Source organism: Nothobranchius furzeri, chromosome 11 (genome assembly GCF_043380555.1).
Source record: "Nothobranchius furzeri strain GRZ-AD chromosome 11, NfurGRZ-RIMD1, whole genome shotgun sequence".
NCBI classification, from domain to species: domain Eukaryota; kingdom Metazoa; phylum Chordata; class Actinopteri; order Cyprinodontiformes; family Nothobranchiidae; genus Nothobranchius; species Nothobranchius furzeri.
This window is the reverse complement of record NC_091751.1, coordinates 20,845,500-20,864,194: the sequence shown is the minus strand read 5'-3', so window position 1 is coordinate 20,864,194 and position 18,695 is coordinate 20,845,500.

Sequence of the window (18,695 nt, the reverse complement as noted above, 5' to 3'; positions counted from 1 at the left end):
CAGCTCTTCAGTGTAGCCTGATCAAGATGAAGAAACTCCCTCAATTCATTCCCTCCCAGCTTCCTTTCAGCTCTGATCCACCAGGACAGCTTTTACCCCCTCCCCCCCCCCCCCCCCACCCCACCCCCAAACTCTCCCCAGGCGCGAGTACAGTATGATCAATTCACCAAATACGCGCGCACGTCTGCACACGCTAATGGCCGGGGGGGGGGGGGGGGGGGGGGGGGGGGGGGGACCCGGGACGTGACGCGTTGACATCACTTTGACGTGACATGATTGATGACTACAACCTGATATTAGCATAATCGTTTTGCCCTGTAGTTTAGATAACTTGTCACCACGGAGAAATCTCACTGTCACCCACATATTCATGAGTGGGGATATTTCTGGTCCCCCCCGAGCAAATTAATCAAACAATAACCACTTCATGAATTCCCTTGAGTAAGCACTTTTAGCAGTTGAATGGCTTGTCATGTTTTAATAACAAACTCTCAAGATGCCCCAGTGAAGTGGAAACACGTTTTCTTCTATTTTCACCTTTTTGTTCAATTCTGTTTATATTGCAACCCAAATGAAGGAAAACAGAAAATGTTGAAGGAACATTAAAAATGTCACAATTTACCCTTTTAAATACAAACATGCTCAAAAAGAGAAGACAGTAATCAGAGATGGCGTAGAGGTTTCTAGAAAGTGTGTGTTGTTTGGTGTAAGTCAATTTCCTCGTGTTCCATTTATAAACACAGAGATTCATCAAAAGCATCTTAAAGCTACAATGGCTAATCAGCAAAACAAGCTAGCTTAAAACATTTTTCATGCTTCTAAACAACACTGTAATAGATGTAGTTTAGCTATAATTATATTGTGGAGATAAAAATAACTGTTTGCCAAACCAATCTGTGTTTTGTGGATTTGGAGAAGGCGTCGTCCCTCGGGGGGGGCCCTGTGATGGGTACTTCAGGGTACCAGGCTGTTATGTATGACCAGTGTCAGAGCTCGGTCTGCATTGTCAACAGTAAGTCAACCTTGTTTCAGGTGAGCGTTGGACTCCACCAAGGCTGCCCTTTTATGGACATGATTTGTAGGCGCAGCCAAGGTGTTGAGGGGATTCGTTGTGGTGGCCTGAGAATCAGGTCTCTGTTTTTTGCGATGATGTGGTCCTGTTGAATTCAAAAAGTGATCTCTAGCGTTTGCTAGAGTGGTTTGCATCCAAGTTTAAAGCATCTGGGATGAGATGGGATGGGATCAGCTCCTCTGAATCCAAGACCATGGTCTTCAGTCTGAATATGGTAGAAAGCCTTCTCTGGGTCAGGGACGAGTTCCTGCCCCAAGTGGAGGAGTCTAAGTATCTCGAGTGAAGGAAAGATGGAGCTGGAGTTTGATTAGCGGATTTCTGCTGCATCTGCTGTGATAGGGGTGTTGTACCTGTCTGTCGTGGTGAAGGGAGAGCTGAGCTACAAGGAAAAGCTCTCGATTTACGTTCCTACCTTCACCTATGGTCATCGGCTTAGGGTAGAATGAGATCACGGATATAAGCATGGACAGGAATTTTCTCCACAGGGTGGCAGGGCTCAGAGTAGTAGGGCGACGGTGGCACAGGAGTTAAGTGCTCGCCCCGTAATTGGAAGGTTGCAGGTTTGAGTCCCGCTCAGTCTGTCACTGTTGTTGTGTCCTTGGGCAAGACACTTAACCCACGTTGCCTGCTGGTGGTGGTCGGAGGGACAGGTGGTGCCAGTGCTCGGCTGCCTCGCCTCTGTCAGTGCGCCCCAGGTCAGCTGTGGCTACATTGTAGCTCATCCCCACCAGTGTGTGAATGTGTGTGTGAATGGATGAATGACTGGTTGTGTTGTAAAGCGCCTTGGGGGGTTCCAGGACTCTAGAAGGCGCTATATCAAATACAGGCCATTTACCATTTACCATCCGCTAATCCTCCACATTGAGAGGGGCCAGTTGAGGTGGCTCGGGCACCTATACCTCCTGGACGCCTCCCTGGTGAGGTTATCTGGGCATGTCTATTCAGAAGAAGACCTAAAGCACATAGGTCAGACTCAAGGACCGCGGGCCAGATGCGGCTCGCGGAGACTTTTTGTGTGGCCCGCGAGATAAATATAAAAAATATATTAAAACTGGCCCGCTGGCCGATTTTACCGCAAAGACTTCAACTCCCATGATGCTTTGCGGCGTCAGAATCCCTTTAAAATAAAATCCCTTTATTTTTCCTCAGTGGGGAAAGCTAGACGTCACAGCAGCGATGACGCGTGTTACAGGAGAAAAAAAGGAGAATAAAAAATAAGAAAAATGAATAAACAAGAAAACATGAATCCTGAATAGATTTTTAAAATGCTGATTATACCACAAGTAATGAATACCACTGATGCCTTTTATTTAAAACTGACTTGCTCGTGTGTCATTTGGTTATTCCACATTCAGCGTTAATGCAGAAATAAGTTTGTTTCCAAATTTAAAGGTTCAAAATTGTAAGAAAATGTGTAAATTTGCCATCACTTTTTAAAAAAATATTAAGTTTGGCCCTCGACTCCGTTCGAGAGTTTCATTTCGGCCCCGTGTGAATTTGAGTTTGACACCCCTGACCTAAAGGAAGACCCAGGACACACTAGAGGGACTATGTCTGTCTGCTGGCCAGGGAACGCCTTCAGATTCCCTCGGAAGAGCTGGCCCAAGTGGCTGGGAAGAGGGAAATCTGGGCTTCTCTGCTTTGGCTGCTGCCCCCACGACCCGACTCTGGGTAAGTGGTCGACAATGGATGGATGGGAAATAAGAAATAAAATCTAGTTTTCGAAGTGTATGTATTTTTGGCTAATGGAAATTCAGTAGAAATCTGTTTTATTTGGTTTTGTCAGTATATAAAAAGATAACTAATAAAGAAATAAAATTGGCCCTTTCAACATGTAGATTAACTACCAGAGGGCAGTATATGTATATGAATGGATGTGGCAGGTTTATGATGAAGGTAATCCTGATACTCCATTCAGGTCAGTGGTGCCCATTACTAAGAGGGCCGGTATCCATCAGGTTTAAGTTTTAAATCAGTTTCAACACACCTGATTTCAATCAGCAGGCCATTAGCAGAGCCTGGTGAGCTGCTGTACAGGTGATTCAACCACTGAATCAAGTGTGTTGGAGCAGAGAAACCACAAAACCTTCTGGACACCGGCCCTCCAGGACTGAAGCTGTGCACCCTTCATCTAGATGCTGTCAATCAAGAGAAGGTAAAATAATGCCCACGCACAATAAATAATCATTCTCATTATAATGCACCTGCACGGAGAGGGCAGTGTTATGAGGAAGGTTTTCTGCCTATACAGTAAACTGATTATGCATTTCACATTTTATCTAAAACACACAGTAAAATCACAACCCTCATAAGGTTTAAGGACTCTCCCGAGCCTTTCAGCCAGACGTGTAAGTGTTGCGTAACATTTGTAAAACGTAGTACGCAGCGGTTGGTCACAGTAGGAGTGGATGGGTGTGTTTCCACCGGCTGCAAAGCCTTACATCTTGTAAGTGTGCCTGCCAGTCTATGTATTTTACCGGCCTAAAGGATGAGTCTATGTGCCTGCAAGTCTATGTTTCACAGGCTACGCTTCCAGAGTGTGTCAAACTCCACAGTTCAGATCAGGCTAGACAGGAAGTCAAACACAAAAGCAGTGTAAAAGTTCTGGAAGCTTTCAAAATAAAAGTTGCATGCAGATTTCAACAAATAAAAGTACTCATTATCTTTGAAACCTCCGTAGCCGAGGTAAACAAAACAGGAATAACAACATGCTGGTTTCTTTGTCCTTGCTTGTGTTGCAATTGTTCTGTGATTTGTAGACCTGGACCAGCTCCATGGAACGTTTTAGCTGCCTTTTCACATCTGAAACATTCACGGTGGGAAGGGAGCTCGTAGATGAAACATGTCTATTACGTTACATGCCACTTACACAGACAGTGGAGCGGCTGGGTCATGTTCTCAGGGGCTGTGATGTGTGTGTGTGTGTGTGTGTGTGGGGGGGGGGGGGGGGGGGGGGGCTGTCAGAGTGGATGCAATTTTGAAAACTTCAATAAAACTGCAACAAAGAAAATACCTTGGACCAACCCTTACAGAGGCAGACCAGGAGGACCACAGGCTAGGACACCATGACCAGGCCTTTGCACCTGAATCTAACCTGGGCTCAGTCTGAAAAATCATCATCTTGGTACTAGACTGCTACAGGCCAAAGGTCAATTATTGCTAATTATAGAAGTAATATATTTAGGCCTGCTTCTGTTTGATGCTGATAACAAATGAAATTGAAAAAAGCTCTGGCGCTCCTGTTTCAGGAAGTATAAGTTAGTGATGGGTGGAAAATGTCAGGATTTGGAGTTTTACTCATTGGAATTCACAACAGATCTCACCACCGATTGGCTAAAAACAATGCAGCTCTTCTACTGCCTCTGTTTGCTTTGCAATTTTGACGTTTTATCTCCACAAATAACTCAAGCCTGAAGGGGTTCTGCCATGTGGTGGAATGCTAATGCTAACGGTTAGCTTCCAATAGCAGAGACACGCTCTGCTCTCTCCTGGATGCTAAGTGACAATAAGGTGTTCTGAAAGGGTTTTAGGGGCAGCCCCTTTTTGTGCAGTCTTTATAACGGAAGACTTAGACTCGTACTAAAATTCTTGAGTGGTGAACGAAAATTAGAACAAAAAGAAGCCCACAGGTGGAGCGTTGAGGATGACCCTTGCTGTTACAGACTACATCCAAATGAAGTGGACGGAGAAAAGAGGCCATGTCTAAAGAGGCAAAGTTCGGGAGCTGAAGAAATCCTTAATAGTCAGGGGATCCGAAATGGAGCAAAGGGATGTGGAGAGGTAAAAGGACAAAATATTCCCAGTGCACCCGGAGTAAGGCTGGAACAACAGAACTGCCTCACCAGAAAGCATCTCGGTCCCCACCGGGGAGAAGGCATCTGTGTACCGGCACTTGATTGACATTCCATTTGTCTGGTGAAAGGTGCTCATATACTGAACATGGACTAACTGTCTTCTCCTCATCTGTGCTCAAAGCTTGGAAATGAAATTATCTCCTTGCACTGTTGTTGCACAGCTTCACACAAAACATATGTCACTCAGAGAAAATGGCAATTTGTTTATCAGCTGACAATGAACACGACTGAGTTTAATCTCGGTTTGCTGTTGTTTATGGGTAAAAGAACTTGTGAGGTACGATCAGACTACAGATGTGTAGGCCTTTATCACTCAGACGACGACTCAGAGGAGCACAGATAATCTAATGTCCCTTTTTTTGAATATTCAATGGACTACTTACATATTAAAACCTGCTCTGTTTATATATTTATGGCATTCCTCTAGTATATATTTCTTAAGGCACTGCGTTCGTTAGACCGTGATTATTTCTTTCTGAACTTGCTCCCCTCACATCAATCATTCATTCAAGATGCTGCATGAGAAAAAACGAGGGAAAAGAAACACATCCTTTATTTCCTCCTCCCTGCATCCAGCTCCAGCGATTATGCAGGAGGTGGTGAGTGGGGGTTGAGGATAGAAGCGTGTTGATGTGAGGCGAGGAGTGCTGCAGAAAGTGTTTCCAAACAACTCCAATCACAAGTTCCTTCAATCACACAGTGTCTGCATGTGAACATTGTCTGAAATGTATGCAATTTTAATTCTGTTCAACACGTGGCTGCTTTTTAAAGTCTTTGGCTTGTTTTTATTTATTTATTTTATTATTTCACCTTGGAAAAAAGGGGGGCAGAAGGGACAGAACTGGAGAGGGAATCCTTCCAGCAACCTGATGAAACACCTGATTTGATTGGCTTGTTATTATTTTCTGACTTTTTCTCATTTTCATTCATTTATTTATTATTTAAAACATCGATGGCAAATAAAAGAAACTGAAAACTTTCACAAATGCAAACATGAACTAAAACTATCATACTTTCAGTTAGAAAGCCGTATTTGGAATTTTGAAACATTTAAAATAGGGAAATATACGAATAAACAGTGCTTAATCTGTAAATCATACGTTCCCGGAACGCAAATATGAACCAAAGTTCGCTAAAGGCAAAACGGATGCCGGAACACGCACGGGAGGGGGATGTTTTGACAAGTAATTAAAATTGCGCACACATTTTCTAAGTTAACACACATCTCTTCAGTGGCGGACTGGTAATCGGGAGAAACGGGAGATTTCCTGGTGGCCTGGCCGTTAAACTGGCCCGCTCAGTGACTGCCGGTCATGACGTGTAATATCTAATCCGTCATGCAGCTCATCAGGGCATCTGCTGTCCCGGTGCTCGCACAAACGGAGCAAACTGGGCACAAAGACACCCCCTCCTCTCACTTTTTTGGGGTCTGGCAAAGCGCTGCAGACACCCACCACCCCAGAGCAGCTACAGCACCACCGCACCTTTGGCTCCAGAGGCAAAATGGACCTAGACGGACCAGGAAAAGTGGAGCAGAAAAGGAGAGATTGAAAAAGAAGAAAGCTCTAGCCACAGATGCATGTCCAGGCTGGCCTGTATGTGGTCATGTTGGGAGAACCGGTTTAAGGTGGAGTTTTGGGGCCAGTTTAATTTATCGCGCAGCGCGCAATGCCGGGCACGTGGGGTGGGTTGGGGAGGGAGGAAACAGCGGCTGTCAGTAACGGATCATGATGATCAGATCATCAGACTCATCCTTTAGGGACAGACAGCAGTACACTGGACCGGTACCAGCACGGACGCCACTTCTAAAAATAACCTTTCAGCATGCCGGTACTTTTTCTAGGGTACAGTGCATACCGGTAAAATTTCCAGGTATTCATTAGTCAAAATCTCAGAGATTTATGAAAAGATATCTGTTTGTCCTCTAACATCAGTCATCCACAGTCTGGCACGAGCTCCATGAAGGGCCGCATATTGCGCTAAAGGCGCATCACTGCCGCGAGGCGCGCCGCGCGTCACCATCAGCTCAGGCACAGGAGAGAAATTAAAACTGTTTCCCCACATCGTATACATTCCCGCAATGACTGACAGCAGCATCAGCTGACCAACCAGTGATTAAACGCTCTGAGTACATCCATGGAGGAGAAACGGTTTCTAAACGGAAATATGGATCGTGAGCAAACACAAGACATAAAAGGAGCGTGCTTCACTTGAAATTTTGTGGCCATAAACGTCCAGCTGCTGCTGATCATGAGACCGATTAGATGATCATTCTGACCTGGACTGATCTGGATTAGATTTCACATCAGCCCTGATGATCATTTATGACGTTTCTAGTTAAATGCATAAACCTTCACCTCTGGCTTATTTTGTCTTTGGTTCATAGCCTTAACCCCTAGTATTATTTTTGTTGTTCATATGAATTTTATGAGGAAAACATCCATATATACTGGTCTGTCAGGATGTCAGAGATGTACGCATCTGCAAAAGGCTTCTTCCATTGTTGAGGCTGTCCATTTAATCTGTGCCTATAGTTGTAAACCTAAATGACAATAATGATGCCGTCATTTAGCACTGGGGAGACCCTCCCAACAACACCAAGCACATTAGAATATGAGCCTATATCATGTATAAAGATCCAAGATATTTATATAATTGATAGAAGTTCATACACCAACCCACTTTGTCTATTTTTAATCCAAAGATTAACGCTTAATTTAAGATAATTAAATTTTAATAGCAAAAGTTTATTTTTGAATCAGAAGTTAGGAATCTTTGCTTTTTCAATGACCAGAAATATTTATACCTTTCTGTGTTTCATTTCAAAGATTAGGCAGAGTTTAAAAATTGGAGAATTTGTAACTAACAATTTTAAACATGACAATTCATGGATGACAATTTACCAGCTTTGATATTAAAACTTGTTTTAAAGGCAAACCTGTGACTGGATGGAAAGCTAAAATGAAATGAGAGCTTGGATGCGTGAATAAATTCTCAGAAGGTTTCTTTCAGAGAGAGAAGCGCGTTCTGGGTTGGAAATGATGGTTTTGCAGCTAACTGTTGTTACTTAGAGAAACAGCATCAGACGTCATCTGTCGAAAGTGGCTACCTCACCCAGTTTCAGGAGACCCCCTTCTGGATTCGAGATGTCAGGTGGAGATGATTTCCTCCGGGCACGAGGCTGGTAGAAGGACCTCAATGCGACCAAATCAGTCCTGGGATGTCTCCATGGGTCACACGACTGATGAAACTACTTGCGTCTCAAAATCAGTAACTCTGAAGGAGTTTTGTGTCAGCTGGTTATCGTACGTTTATTCAAAGCTATTCTATCAGCGTGACAGAACAGCAGGTGGAGGCTTCAGGGCGGCCGTTCCCTTATCTTCAGTGATGGTGGTTGGTTCACGAACTGGGTTAAAGCTGCTGGGAAGTTAGTTTTAACAAACCCCTCAGAACACGCCCACTCTCAGCAAGAAAGCTTTGGTCATGAGTCAGAGACATGTGATGGCAGATTACCTTTGCTCTGGGTAAGCTCTGTGTTGGATGGATAAAGTGGAAGTTGACCTTCTGGTTTGCTGAACACACATAACCGATTATCAACCATTATCATAATTATACCCAAAGCATAATAATTCATTTCAGTAATTAAAAATACATTTATACTGAACCAAGAGATTATTTATGTTGATTATAATAACAGTAATAAAGTCAAAGAGTTCCTTAAAACTATTTAAATTATTATTGTGAAACTTGAAGTGTCCTTCTTCTGGGACGGAACAGCAGCAGATAAGGATGATATTCAGCCGCCATCATGACTCCTGGATTAATCTGTGGAACCAAAAGTTACAGTCTGACCCAGCTTGACCTAGCTGGGAAAATGGGACCTTTGTCACAAATTAGAGGACCTTCGTGACGTTACAGACCCCCCTGGTCAGTGGTAGGTGGTCCGCAGAAACCACCTGTCGTTGAGCACCAGAGACATGAAGGGACTTTCTTTCTGAATAAGCTGTTGCAGTCCAGGTGAAGGCTGGAGTGAGAAAGCGTTCCCTCACGCCAGTAAAGACAGGAGCATGTCCTGAGAAGTTGGTCAAGTTAACAACTGTAGATCATTGTAAAGCAATCCTCAAGAAGGTAGCTATTTCAATAGCAGTTGATTATCATAAGTAGTAATTCCAAGGCATATGCAAAGGAAAAAGAAGCCTGTGTTCCCACACAGAGCAGAGCAGAGCAGGATGTAGACAGATGACCAGCCGTCAGCAGTAGAAGGTCCCCGGATGGCCTCCAGGCGACCTCTCAGTGCAGGGCACTCAGGACGTCTCGAACCACGACCGAAGCGAAGCTCCATGCGATAAGTTCACATCAGGCGGGCAGCATCAGGCGTAGAGGACCCTCAGGCAGCGAAGTCCCTCAGGATGGAGGACCCTCAGGCAGCGAAGACCAATGGTGAAGCTCATGAGTGAGAAGAGCAGAGAATGTGCATGTGAGGCAGACACACGAAGATTGCGTCTGATGCGAATCAAAGAAATAATTATAAACCTGCCACTGTGAGTGCCTCTGTACTATGTGTCAGCATTATGTGGATTAACCTTTACGTGAAGAAATGGGTGCACTACCTGCATGTAATGCCAAACATGTGGTGCATAAAAGCATAAAAGAAGTGAAGCCTCCTCCCAAGTACCTACTGAGCAATGAATCTGTACCTACTAGGTACTTAACCATTACTTACTATGTTGTTATATGAACATTTGCCATGAGTAGATTGAGCTTATTCACACAGCATTTTCTTTCATCTTGTGTGGTAATATTCCAGAGATGGATGACCAAAATCCTGCAGGTTACAAAGTTTCCTGGCTCAAATCAATCACTAACAAAGTGTTCAATGTTTAGGGTACTTTTTTTAAAATAATGAGAACGGTACACAACCAACTTTTCAAAGATCTACTTTCACCTTTATAATCTATGAAATCAACATGTAAAAACACTAAAACAATATAAAAAAATTAAACAGAACAGGTCCAAGGTAATCCACATTAGAGATGAAAAAAACATATTTTTGGTTACAAAAACTTTGGGAACATTTTAAGAAGTACTCCAGCATCCTGTCACGATCTGCCCCTGCCTTCCTGACTGTGTTCCTCTCCTGCCTTGATTACCCTTATGTTCTCACCTGTCCCTCATTAGCCTGCCCATGTGTTCCTCATTTTCCCCGTGTATTTATACCTCCCTCCTTGTTGCTGTCCTTTGTCAGATCATTGTTGTTGTTTGTCGCGTTGTTCCTGCCGTACCCTGCTATTAAATCCATTTTTATTTCATCCGTGCCTGCTCTTCTGCCTCCTGGAACCCTCCACCACACTTGGTCCACCATCTCCACCCTCACAACGTGACAGCATCCTTCATTTTAATGACATCCTTTTCAAGACTGGCGGACTGAATTGTCGCCTTGCATCTTTTAGCAACGGAAGCTAAACTTTCCTTTGGGCTGTAGGTGTTCCTGAGTTCTTCGTACCTCTCCGGACTTACTGCTGCAAGTTCAGCTATTGCAGCTGTGTCTGCAATAGTTTTCCAGTCTACGCCAATTTTCCTGAAGGCTGCAACCATTGGGAGACTCCCATCCTGTGTCGCCATAAGCACCTTCTTGTACCTGTTGATGGCTTCCTCTGGTGTTATGACTGCAATGACAACAAATAATAAAAAAAAAGTTAAATATCCTTTTTAAGACGAATGACTGCACCACTGAGCTTTAAAATGTATTAAACAAAGGAACACTTAAATTTAAACATGTTAATGAAAATTATTTTCTCTGTGGGCATCACAAAAAATGCATTTTCTCTCTCTCTTTCTTCACATGTATAAATCCCAATTTTCTATTTGTTCTCATTTTAAACATATTTGAAAATCATTTTTCAAAATATTTTTTATATTTTTAATTTTTGTTTTTGTGAAGCGCTTTGTGATTTTTATATTGAGGGGTGCTATACAGGGCCGTGCAGAGACCATTGACGGGGCGGGTGCTCAAAGTAAAAAAAAAGGGGCACTTATAGAGCAATCCAACAAGTTAGAAAATTCAGATAATGAGAAACTTGGGTTCAAACAACTAATAAAAAAATCAATTAGTGTCATCAGTGTTAATGTTAGTTCAATTCAATTCAATTCAAGTTTATTTATAAAGCGCCAAATCACGACAAGAGTCGTCTCAAGGCACTTCACATAATAAACATTCCAATTCAGGTCAGTTCATTAAGCCAATCAGAAATAATGTTTCCTATATAAGGAACCCAGCAAATTGCATCAAGTCACTGACTAGTGTCAGTCACTATACAGCAATCCTCATACTAAGCAAGCATGCAGCGACAGTGGAGAGGAAAACTCCCTTTTAACAGGAAGAAACCTCCAGAGAATCCTGACTCAGTATAAGCAGCCATCCTCCACGACTCACTGGGGATGGAGAAGACAGGGCAGGCAGACGCACACACACACACACACACACACACACACACACACACACACACACACACACACACACACACACACACACACACACACACACACACACACACACACACACACACACACACACACACACACACAATAATATGTCTATAGTTCTATTGTGATGTCTTAGTAAATATTGTATTTGGTGAAAGATAAACTTTATTGTATTTATCCTAGTGAATCTATAATTAAACGGATAAACTAGTATTAGCACATCAAAAGTCAATGAAAACAAAAAGTTATTATCAGGAGAGAGAGAATGTTTAAGTGGTTAGCAGCAGTGTGCTAGACGATGGCCCCCTCCATGAGGCCACCACAGCTCAGCAGAACATCATTGTAGCTTCTTCTGGGGAGAAAAACACTTAGAGAGAAAATAAAGTTAACAGCTGAAATTGCAGAAAGTAATACAGTTAAAGAGCAGATAGTAGAAGAAAGTAGTAGAGTGTGGAAAGTGGTCAGTGTATCCTCCAGCAGTCTAAGCCTATAGCAGCATAACTACAGAGAAAACTCTGGATAATCTATCCTATTTAGATGGAGGCATGTTGGAGGCAGGGCAAGGGAGAGCCGTCTTTACCGACTGTACACTCCACCTCCCTCTACTCCCCCACTTGTCCAGATCTAGGCTAACATCAGATTGTAACCATAGGCCCTATCAAATAAAAATGTTTTAAGCCTAGTCTTAAAAGTAGACAAGGTGTCTGCCTCACAGACTAAGGCTGGGAGCTGGTTCCACAGGAGAGAAGCCTGATAACTAAAAGATCTGCCTCCCATCCTAATTTTAGATATTCTGGGAACCACCAGTAGACCTGCAGTCTGAGAGTGAAGTGCTCGGTTAGGAACTTATGGAACAATCAGATCACTGATGTATGATGGAGCTTGATTATTAAGAGCTTTATATGTGAGAAGAAGGATCTTAAAATCTATTCTGAATTTAACAGGTAGCCAATGTAGGGAAGCAAAGACAGGAGAGATATGATCTCTCTTTTTAATTCTCATCAGAACTCTAGCTGCAGCATTTTGGACAAGCTGAACCACATTTTTGCTCCTGATCCGAGTCCAAGTTGTTTGATTTTTGATTATCTTCCAACACTGAGTCCTGTTCTGATACCAGGTGGTGATGCAACGCATTATAAAAGGAATAAGTCATCCTTCTGTCTGTATTTGTCATTTTGTTGTTTTAGCCTGAAAAGGTCACTCATTCAGGAAGTACATTTAACAGAAATCAAGATACTTTATTGCTATCGCACAGGTGTACAACCAAAGATATTTTGTGCTTACTAAAGACAGCTCTAGTAAGAGGTAGTAAAATAAATGTAAAATAAATGCAACCACAGAGACTTATCCAGTGTGATCTACGGCTACGTTAGCTGAGATCTTTTTCCTGTCAGTAGAAAATTCTTGATCCCATTCCATGATCTCACTGAACTTAACACTAAACATGAGAGCTCTGCTACCAACCTAACAACAACACCCTTTACACAAAGGCACCATCATCCCATACGTGGCAGGAGTCTCAGAGAAACTTAGAAGAATCTTCTCCAAACACAACATCCCGGTAAACTTTAAACCCAACAACACCCTCAGACAGAACCTGGTCCATCCAGAAGACAAAACACCCAAACAGAAGCTCAGTGGGGTCGTTTATGCAGTCCAGTGTAGGAGCACTGTCCAGATGTTTACATTAGAGAAACTAAACAACAATTACACAAGAACATAACACAACACAGGAGAGCCGCCTCTTCAGGTCAAAATTCTGCAGTCCACCTTCACCTGAAGGACAAGGGACACACCTTTGAAGATGACAAAGTCCACATTCTGGACAGAGAAGATAGATGATTTGAGAGAGGAGTAAAAGAAGCTATCTATGTCAAAACGTGAAAACCCCACTTCAAATAGGGGCGGGGCTTAGATTTCACCTTTCCAGTACCAATAATGCAGATTTGGATCTCATTCAGTTTCAGTCTAGGTCACACCTTCCTACATCCAATCAACATGATGATTCACCATCAATAGAGGCTAACGACTCATCAGGAGATGGAGAGGCGGGGTACTCACAGTAGTTTCTGCTCTTTAAATAACAACAGACAGCTACAGCTTATGAGCTTGACTCTCCCATATTCCAGTTAGAACTGACAAAGCTCCTCAGAGGAGAAGTGAAATGTTTGAAAGAAGCCAAAGAAGTCCAGTTGCCTTCATCTGAACTCTTTGGAGTCAATAATAAATAATACATAATAAAGTCATAAAACATATATAATTATGCTCACATTCACTTTTACCATCTCTTTGTGGGAGGTGGAAATTTTATCACGTTTAACCCTCTTATGACCATAAATATAACAGGTATTTTTTTTTGTTTTGTTTTATGGCTTTAAAATTGTAATAAAAGTGCAAAATGTTTGTAACTCTGCTCCTTTTTCCAGAACAACCTCAGCTTTCAGTGTCTAGTTTGTATTTGTGTTTATGTTTATTAAAGTCTGTAAAACTGCAGCTTAAACGAAAAAAAAAACGGATTTGAATTTTCTTTACATTTATTACTAAACAGGTACTTCAAAATGACTTGAGCTAACTATCTCAGAAGAACTATTTAAACTCAGAACTGTGTTGCAAACACTCGGAAAACAGTGTGACCCCTGACAACGGGATACAGTAAAATAAATACTAGGTATCATAAAATAACACTCATAGGCTTCCTCACAACTGCAGCTACATTTCTACCAGCATTATGAAGAAAAGGGTTAAATTCTGCACTGATAAAATTATATTTTCAGCTAAATAAATATTTATTGTACGTATAAATAATGCTGGAATGAAGCTGAATCATTTAGTAAACAGTTGAGTGTTCAAATAAAAACCAGTGTGACTTTAATCTGTCCCTCCTCATGTCACCATCTACAGAAACAGCCTTCTGGGACACCTGACCAACCAGGTGGATTTTATTTGTGACGTTTCCATAACTTTGTAAAAGCTGATGATGAAGATGATCAGACGGTCTCCTCCCTTTGGTTCTCGCTCTCCCGTCGCGGTTCGCCCGTTTCTTTCTGTGACGCTGCAAAGCTTCTAATAGCGATTTTTGGAGTGACATGAATTACATCATGTAATACCTCGTTGGAAAGCTCGTTTTATGTACTTTTAGAACCCGTTGAAGTATTTTTATTTGATTAGAAATCCAGAAGTTATGACCCGGAGAATCTAGAGTGAGAAACACCAACATCTGTGATTCTTTGTCGTGAGTTTCTTCAATACTTCAGGAGAAGTCTCTCTCGTGTCTCATTTTCTGTCCACAGGTATCTGTTCGTCTGGGAGATTCTCTACCCAGGTGGAGGTCTCGATCAAGAGACAGGTCTCCAAAAATAGCCTCCCCATCCGAAAACGCTGATTTGTTGCTCCATCATAGGCAGCAGATGGCAGAGATATGTGTCCTGAAAGAAAAGTTCTCAGCACAAGCGGAGGCCACCAGAAAAATAGAGGATAGATTCCATGAGATGGAAAAGTGTTTGGAAAACGAGGAATGCCTAAGTAAATTCCCCCAGTCTAGAAACACTGAATTAAGTCTTCAGAACAGGCATCAGAGTTTAGAAATTCAGTTCCTCATACAACAGCTTTCAGCACAAGTGGAAGCTACCAGAATTATGGAGGCCGAGTGCAAACATATGGAAAGCTCTTTGGAAAAAGGCAGCAGTAGATTCAGATCACGATGACTTCATAGTCTAACATCTCGACATTAGCTGTATAAAGTTTTAGTTTGATAAAGTGAAAAACAAAATAATTACGGAGATTTATATACAGACACTTAAGGCGAGGCCTCAAGTGGCACAGTGGCTCTGTCTGTAACAGGTAAAGATATTCCACTGAATACTTTTGGTTGTCCAACCTTTTAGCCGTCTTTGTCAACACTGCGTTGCTCTCTGGCTTTCATCTCTGTGAAACTTAGGTGTAGAGAGTTGTAAGATACGTAGCTAGAATCAGTAGAGACATGGGTTTAAAATGCGTGAGATATAATTTGCGCACAATTTGATTTTTAGCAGCGTTAGAGACAGAAATGTGGCTTAAACCCTTTTAAAGGGGTGGTGCATGAAAAGGGATCGCCGATCACTCCTTTGATTGAAGTTTTAGTTGTGTTTGGAGCAGGTAAAAAACATGTCTACACACATGTAGCCAAGGGTCTGAAATTTAGATGGGGGTACAGCCTGACAGTATTTATTGATAGTTAAGGCATGAATTTTGCTCTCAAACTTCAAAGGCCCTCAACTGGGGAACTCAAGGTGTCACCACTAAGCTGAAATCCTATTTCTGACCTTCTCACCCATAACCATTTAACGTTCAGCACACTACTAACCTGCTTGTAATATTATCTTATAACTTTATGCTAGTACTCACATTATACTAGTATTTACATTTTTACTAGTCGTAACCTCAAGAATGTCATTGTGTTAATTACACCATCTGTTATTCTGCAATAAAAAATAGCTTTCTATTCTTTATGTGCATGCATATGTGCACATGTATATGATCAGTTCTACCAAACGCTTTTAACCCTCTGGAGGCAGGCGTTGCAGATTTGCAACAGTTAAAACCTACCTACCTGGTTACTCCACATACGTAGTTCATGAGCATTTTTTAACTCTGAAGTACCCCTGAAGGTCTTAGTTGTTCGTCCTTTTATCAAAACATATTTTGAGCCTGAGAGGGTTGACAAACACTCAAAGACGCTGAACCAAGACAGACAGACGAGACAAATGAACAAAACGCGAATAGTCTAATGTGATGTGATTTAAATGCTACTACCACCCTTGCCCTAAATTAACATTAAACTCTTCACGCATATAAAACTATACTACTGCCCACAGTATTTTACTATGGATTCGTTTTTGCTAAACACCCAACTCCTTAAACTTAAACCAGGTCTGTATAACCAACATTGCGCCGTCTTTAAAAGCCCCTCCCAATCCACCCGCCCCACGCTACACAGGCTACTGTCGTCTAAAATACATCATTCTTGTTTGTAGAGTCTAAATCGCTTCCATTGGCTGTATAATTTGAACTGTATGCAATTTGTATCATGCAGTACTAGTCTCAGCTGGTCTTGTAAAAGTTTTCCATACCAAGACAAGAATGATCTGGAGTCCTACTGTTTTAAAAAGTTGCTTTTCCAATAAGCATTACATAATTCTTTTACGTCCATGTTAATATAATAATTACATATTATATCAAAATTATACATATATAAGAGAAGACTAAGTTGTAATAATGAATGGTTCTTCACAAGTTTTCTTAGTAATTGTTTTGTAAGTCCCAGAAAATGTTCTGTGATGTAGTTTCTTCCATGGTGTTATCCAGTAATGCCTGCAGAACCCTAAGTAGATCTGAACTGATCAGATAAGAGAAAATAGTCATTTGTTTCATCTACAAGACATACACAAGGAAACACAAACACCAACTCAACATTAGAATTAAAGAAAACCCAAAAATATTGCTTCAAGTGCAAATAAAGACAAGAAGTAAAGCAACATTTTACCCCATTTTTTCAGTTTCTGAAGAGGGCGTATCATTTTTAAAAACCACTTAAATCTTGTCCGAATGTTATTCCAATGATAGCTCACAATCGGATCCACCCTCTCTTTACAGAGTTCACTCTCAATCCAAAGCGCATCGCTCCCTTTCTTTCTGTCGAGGGAATCTGTCTTTTGGCGTGGACAATATTTTCTCTGTTTAGTCAATTCCTTGCTTATATCATTGTCCAATTTGTTTAAAAAAATGACATCTTCTTGAGTTAAAGGTTGTAATTCAGTTTTTTGAAAAAACAGCTTACACTCCCTCACAAATGTACGAGCATCAGGAAGTTCTTCATCAAATGCAAGATTTGGGTTCATTGGTCAGCAATGTACTAACTCGCTAATCCCATGTATTTACAGACTGAGATCTGGGAATGTAATTCTTGAAATCAGGTTAGCACCAGGTCCTAATAAGAGTCCTTGCAGTCAGTCAGTGACGTCACTAACTCCACACCTACTACCTTTGATGACGTAACACAGTTTGGAACGTACTCTGAGCAGTCTGCTTAAACATGTAAAATGTATGCGCGTGCGTGCGCGCCTGCCTGCGTCTGCGTTAGCCCGTGCACGCGAACGCGTATTCCGCGTGCGCGGGTCCACATCGCGCGTGCGAACGGGACTCGCGCGTGGAAGTTAGAACCTCTCGAGTGAAAATATACATGGCGAAAGGTCATTTGTACACTGAGATGGAGCAAACTGTGTCTGTGAGCGCGCAAGGACGTGCACAGGTGACAAACTTGCGTGCGCGCGTTGGCCAACGAGCACACGGCACAGGAAAATATGCGCGCGCAGCTTCATAAAGGCTTAATGCACTGACAGCCAATCAAATTGCAGCTTAAAGCCGCAGCCACCTTGCTGTGGGCTCGACAACTAAAATGTGTCTGTTTTTCAGCAGCTTTTTTCATTTTTATGTTCATATTCCAATGAATAACATAAACTTTATTTTTAAAACAATTGAATCTACACTTATATAAAATTATTGTGAGCAGGAAAAATACATTTGTGTGTATATATATATATATATATATATATATATATATATATGTGTGTGTGTGCATATATATGTGTGTGTGTATATATATATATATATATATATATATATATATATATATATATATATATATATATATATATATATATACATATATATATATATGTGTGTGCATATATATGTGTGTGTGTATATATATATATATATATATATATATATATATATATATATCCATATATATATATATATGTATATATATATATATGTATATATATGGATATATATACATATATATATATATATATATCCATATATATATATATATATATGTATATATATATATATGTATATATATGGATATATATATATATACATATATATCCACATATATAAATGAATTAATACTCCAGATGTAAATACAGTCTGGGTTCTGTTCAATCATCTTTATTATAATTCAAATCTTAAAAACAGTTTTTTCTAAACAATCTAGGAATTTGAATAGCAGCAATAAATTTAAAGAAAGAATGATCCATCTCCACAATTTTAGCTATTTACAAAAAGTGCTGGACACTTAAGCAAATGGAAGAAATGTAACTTTCTTTAACCCTCCCACTGTCCTAATGGGTGTGACCCCGCGAGGAAAGTTGACCATTGTGCAGGGCTGATCCCTCGGGTCCATGTGGCAGGGGTGAGGTGGTGCTCACTCCTCACCCCTGCCACGTGGACCCGAGGGATAA